We start from the raw sequence: 6192 nt of genomic DNA, 5'->3' as shown, positions 1-6192 counted from the left end.
CCTGCCGCTACGGCCGCCCTGGGGGCTCCTGGCGGCCCAGGGCCCGGGCGGCGGCGGGGGGTGGGGGCGCCGGGAGCCCCGAAGTGGGCGGGGAAGGCGGGCGGCAGCGGGGGAGGGGAGCGTGGGTGGGCGGGAGGCGCCACGTCACGGCTATTGTGGCTGTCCCGGTATATAAGGTCCCGCAGGCGCGCCGCGCTCCCCACCTTGCCTGCGCCCGCCCGGAGCCAGCGGTTCTCCACGCAGCCAACATCCCGAGAGACGCGCCGTACACCGACGGAGGGGACATGGGCAGAGCGATGGTGGCCAGGCTGGGGCTGGGGCTGCTGCTTCTGGCACTGCTCCTACCCACACAGGTGAGGCCCTGGCTCCCGGCGGGGCTCGAGGGCCGTGCCCAAGGGAGTTGGGAGGTGGAACAGTCCCCGGGGACCAGCCTCTGCGGCCCTACGTAGGGCCACAGACTGGGACGGGGAGAAGGAATCTTGCATAAGTGACCGAGGGAGAGGGCGATGTGGATCTCACTTTGCAGTCCCTTGCGGACTGTCCCTTCTCTTCCACGGCCCCGGGAACAATGCAGTTCCTCGCGCGGGCTGCGAGGACCCGGCCCCACCCCAGGTCCACGCGGGCCCTTCCCAGGTGACCTGGCTCCTACCACCCACTTTCACCCGGAGGTCCGAGGTGTCAGCGAGGAGGAGAATGTGCATCCCCGCTCTTCACGGAGCGCCCAGAAGGATGTGGTTCCTAGGGAGGTCGTTCCTTGGTCCCTTGAGCGCCACTTCCCTCAAGGAGTGTCGTCCCGCTCTCAGCGCTCGACACAAAGAGAGGGGACGGTCCCCTTCGGGGAGCGCCGCTCACGCCCATCCTCCACCTCGGAGTAGGTTTGGGGATCCTGGGGACGTCCCGGCCACCTGGCCCTATTTTCCACCCCAGGCTGAGGGCTGGAGCCCAGCAGGACCCTCTCCAGACTCTGTGTTCTCTGCTTCCCAGCCGGGCACGGCCATCTCTTGTCACCTTAGGAGTCCCTTCTTAGCCCAGATTGGCTGGTTCTGGGGAGGCGACAGGGTGGGATGGTTGTGTCCCAAGTCCCAGCCAGGCTTTGTTTCAGTCCCAGTCCCCGCCACCACGCCCCCTCCCCAGACCCTCTGTCCCGGGAACCTTGCCGGAGCGCGGGTACTAGGAGCGGCGCTGCGCTGCCCTGGGTGGGGATGCTCCGCGCCCGCGAGGGTGGCCGGGGGCTGAGCCTGGGAGACCCGAGTGGGGCCGTGGGAGGAGACATTTGGGCATTTCGGGCGGGCTTGGAAGGTGGGGTAACAGCGAGGTGGCTTTTCACAGGCTTCGCTTGGGGTTTTCTGGGACTTCTCCCCTCAAAAGTTGGGCGTGCTGGGTCCTTAGTCCCCAGGCATCCAACCTCTGGGTTCACCTGGGAGTGTAGCCTGAGGCTGGAGGGTTCTGCGGGCTCCCCACCGCGGACGGGGGAACTGTACCCTATTGTCTTGCTCTGGGTCCGCTGCGCTCAGGAGGCTGTCTCAGTTCCTCCGTGGGGGAGGGGCGCAGCCGGCCGCCAGCACCCAGCTCCCCGCACCCCATCTTCTCACCAACCAAATTTTTTCCTCCAGCATTTTTAAGAGGGAGATTTTAATGAAGCGAACACATTTAGCTCGTTAGGGAAAATTATGTTTAGTGTCAATTTAATCGATTTAACATTTTTGTGTGTTTTGTTCTTGGTGTAGACAACCTTTAGATTCTCAGGTTGATTTTCGGCTGTAAAAAAAAAAAGTCACCTGCGGCACTAAACCTATTCGTTTGAATAAAGAACAGCTTATTTTCAGGATTCCCTAACCCGGTCTTTAAAACAGGCACCCTGTTTTAAATAAATCACCATATTAATGCTTTCCTTTAGTAGGGGTGTTATTTCCTGATAGGACAAGTCGAATCTTGCACACAGTAGGTGCCCTGTAAGTAAATTTGTCCTGATCAAGATGTTTTTTCTTGTCCATAGACTATTTTGGATAGGAATTGTACATTTCTTTGGTCAATATTTGTTTAATGGCCTTACGGGTTTTACAAACAAAAGGAGTGGGTGCTGATGTAGGAGGGTTTTATCTTTGGATTAATAGGCAGCCAAATGCACATGTGGCCCAGACTCTTGTTTGGTGCCACGTCCTCCCTCCCGACTGTAATCAGAAGCTCTTGTAAACCCTGCCTCGCAGTGAGAGCTGAAAACTCTGATCTGCCTTTGTTCCTTGACAAAGGAGAGATTATCACGTGCCCCACTGGACTGTGCATTTCCTAGCTTGAAAAATCGGTGGTGAGTGATGCCACTCAGATGTGGGGACATTCGGGGAAGCTTGGTTCTTGGCCACAGCACTGAGCTTAGTGACCAGGCAGTGAGGCCGCTGTTGGTGAAACTTAACACCAAACCTCTCTGTCTTTTGTGAAATCACTCCCACTTCTTGGTGTTCCCAGTGAAGTCATTCTGCCTTAAAGCCAAAACTCTTAAAAAAAAAAATTAAAACAAAATATTGTAGACATTTTGAGAAGGGTTATACTTTTAAGATTTCGAGGGAGCAGATAAGGTACTTACTAGCTCCTTAAGTTAAGGCTAAGTTACCAAGGTTCTACTACATATTCAGTGGGTATGTGAAAGTTACCCAACAAATTCAGGATAGACAGTGCTCCAATTAATTCTAGTGTCATAAATCTCAAATACAGTATTTTTTTTTTTTTTTAGACAGAGTCTCACTGTGTTGCCCTCAGCAGAGTGCTGTGCTGTCACAGCTCACAGCAACCTCAAACCCTTGGGTTTAAGTGATTCTCTTGCCTCAGCCTCCCAAGTAGCTGAGACTACAGGTGCCCACCAAAATGCCTGGCTATTTTTTTGTTGCAGTTGTCATTGTTGTTCAGCTGACCTGGGCTGGGTTTGAACCCACTAGCCTCCAGGCATGTGGCTGGCGCCATAACGAACCCCAAATACAGTATTTTTTAAAAAGCATTTTCTTAAAAAAAGTAACTTTAGGGAGGTGCCTGTGGCTCAAAGGAGTAGGGCGCTGGCCTTATATGCTGGAGGTGGTGGGTTCAAGCCCAGCCCTGGCCAAAAAACTGCAAAAAAAATTTTTTTTAAAAAAATTTCTCCCTTTCTGGGAAAATAGAAGAACCCTTATTGCAATGCCAGTAGCTCAGTATAATCTAAAAAATTAAATCAGTTAACTTGATCCTTCGTTTGCAAAGAAAAAGCCATACTTTGGGGAGTTATAGTTATTAAAGAACTTTTTTTATTCTTTTGCTACATGCACTTCTTAGGCATTTCTAGGTGGTTTGTTTTGAAGCGTGAGAGGATGATCTTGGTGGAACTGAGCAGTAATTCAGAATTTAATTATGCGGGTATGAGAACAGCAATCTTAGAATATATTACTTACCTTAATTGTGTATTAAGGGTGTATGTGGAAGTAGCAATGAAGTGTGGAAATTTATCAGTGTAACTTTTTATGTATTTTAGATTTATTCAAATCAAACAGCTGTGACAATTCCAAATAACTCCTCCCAGAGTACCTTGGTTGCCGCAAATCCAGCCAATACCACCAAGGCAGGTGGCAATGCCCTGCAGTCAACAGCCAGTCTCCTCATGGTCTCGCTTTCTCTTCTACATCTCTACTGTTAAGAGACTCAGGCCAAGAAACATCTGTACTTCCCCATCTTCTAAATCCAATCCAAATGGCATCTAGAAGTCCAGTGTGGCAAGGAAAAAACCGGTCTTCATTGAATCTACTGATTCCACACCTCCTTTTATTAACACAGAAAATGTCGAGAACCCAAATCGATTGGTTTGAAGAACAAGTGAAGGGTTTGACTAGATGATGGATTGCCAGTATTAAGTCAGCTGGAGTTTCATGTACAAGAGGAAGAGTGGCAACATTCAAAATTAGTAAAAATGTGATTTCCCTGAATGTGGCTTCAGAAATATGGACGCTTAAAACTACCTTGAAAATAAGAATAGATTATATACCTTTGTCTAGAAATAAAGGATATGATGTGGAATGGAGATTCCGTTTTCATTTGGTTCATTAGTTCTATAAGGCCATAAAAACAGGTAATATAAAAAAGCTTCCATGATTCTATTTATATGTACTTTAGAAGGAACTTCCAATTGTTACTGTAAATCCTCTGTATTGTTTCAGCAGTACTAATTTAATGCCGATATACTCTAGATGAAAATTTACATTGTTAAGCTATCACTGTTCTTTTGGTAACTGAACACTTTTTTTTTTCTCTGAGGCTTTGGATTTAACATTGCATTTGACCTTTTATGTAGTAATTGACATGTGCCAGAGCAATAAAGGATTGGAATCTCCCCCAAGGCCAAGCATCATGAGAAACTCTTGCATATCCTTAGAGTCAAGTGGTAGGCATTTCCTGGCACCCATTTCCATTCAACAAGAGCACCAGATCCTTTTAGCTAAACTGATTCCAAAGACTAAATAGAATTGCATTGACTTCAACTAATTACAAAATGAGTTTTATTTCTGCATATGTTGAATACTTTTTATAATTTAAGGAATGATCTGTTTTGAAGGCAAAATTACAAATCTGGAAATTAAAAAGGGCAAAAAAGTGAAGGAGCCAAAAGTGTAAATCAAGCATTTGGAAAGTTAAGATGGGAAGCTAACTTTCATTAAATTTGCAAACACTTTTATACTCTTTCTGTAAATATTTTTTTTTAAAAATAAAATCAGCGACAACTATGGGTCAGCATAGCACATTTGGAACACTTTTTGTTATCAGTCAATATTTTTAGATAGTTAGAACCTGGTTCTAAGCCTAAAAGTAGCCTTGATTCTGCAGTAAATCTTTTACCACTGCCTCGATACACAGAAACCTTTTTAAAAATAGGCACTCCGTGAAGTCTTTTGTTCGCATGGTCACACACTGATGCTTAGATGTTCCAAGTATCTAATATGGCCACAGTAGTCGTGGTGACCGAAGTCAATTTTTCCATCTTTAGAAACCTACATGGGAACAACTAGATGGGACAGATCTAAAGCTACTGTGTGTGTGAATGAACACTCCCCTTGCTTTGTACCTGAATGCCATACAACTATTTTGAATTGTATATTGTGTTTGTGTATTTATGCTTTGATTCATAGTAACTTCTCATGTTATGGAGTTGATTTGCATTGAACACAAACTGTAAATAAAAATATGGCTGAAAGAGCAATCTGTTGACTTTCAAGTTATTCTCCTATAAAGAATACTTAGGTAATCATGGTCGTGTGAGTCTGTTAATTTAAACTGTTCTTCTATTTCTGCACTGCCTACTAGCAGCAGGTTTCAGCTAGAGAATTCCATCCGAAAGTTGGTATCTTTAATCCTTTACAGGAACACCCTACCCAACAACTATTTGTTGTAGGCCAGTTAGACGCTTCAGTACTACAGATTGAATACTGAACTTGTTGGGTAAAGTCTTTAGTTGAGAGAAGTATGTTGAGAGAGTATGTATGCGGTGAAAAACAGGTAATACACTGTTGAATAGCGCTGTGAGGAAAGCACCAGGGTAACAGGAGCCACGGACCATGGGTTGAGAGACAACGTCTTGGACATTTGAGTTGAGATCGGAATGACAAGGCAAATGTGGGAGGGATTGAGAGAATTCTCTGGTGGAAGGCAGAGCACATCCCGAGACCCCAAGTCAGCACCCCTGTTTTCCAAATCTGTAGGTACACAAATTCCTTTGGCTTCCTAAACTATCACTCCCATTTGATCCTTTCACAACCCTGAGTTCCTTTGGCCCTTCAAGTGCATTCCTGGACTCCCACCTCCCACATCATTCCTGTGGTTCAGGGAGAGGAAGGCTGGAGCTCTGAGGAGCAAGTGGAGGCTACAGTCAGCAGGTGGGATTTCTTCAGCAAGGAACCTCAGTTCTGTTATGAAGGCCTTTCAATTGATGGAATCACCCATCCGAACTACCAAGGATAGTCGCTTTACATTAATTATATCTACAAAGTATTTCGTGGCAACACCTAACTTAGTGTTTGGATAATTGGGGATTAGCCAAGTTGGCAAAGATTGGCCTTAGTCCACCCCTTGTCAACCTGGCACCTGTACATATGACTTTGAAATATATTTGATCTCGGCTCGGCGCCTGTGGCTCAAGCGGCTAAGGCGCCAGCCACATACACCTAAGGTGGCGGGTTCGAATCC

General features: G+C 46.8%; 1 long non-coding RNA gene across 1 annotated transcript; it reads left to right on the top strand.

The window, feature by feature from the left end:
• Positions 1-118: 118 nt before the first annotated feature.
• Positions 119-5209, top strand: LOC111725212. The gene is made up of 2 exons (XR_002773336.1): positions 119-353; positions 3494-5209. It is a non-coding gene; the product is annotated as an uncharacterized LOC111725212 (long non-coding RNA).
• The last annotated feature ends 983 nt before the right edge of the window (positions 5210-6192 follow it).

The sequence above is a fragment of the Otolemur garnettii genome, unplaced genomic scaffold (genome assembly GCF_000181295.1).
Source record: "Otolemur garnettii isolate 467f Iridium unplaced genomic scaffold, OtoGar3 scaffold00002, whole genome shotgun sequence".
NCBI lineage: Eukaryota > Metazoa > Chordata > Mammalia > Primates > Galagidae > Otolemur > Otolemur garnettii.
The sequence above is the reverse complement of the archived record's forward strand: the minus strand, read 5'-3'. Positions and strand labels throughout refer to the sequence as shown.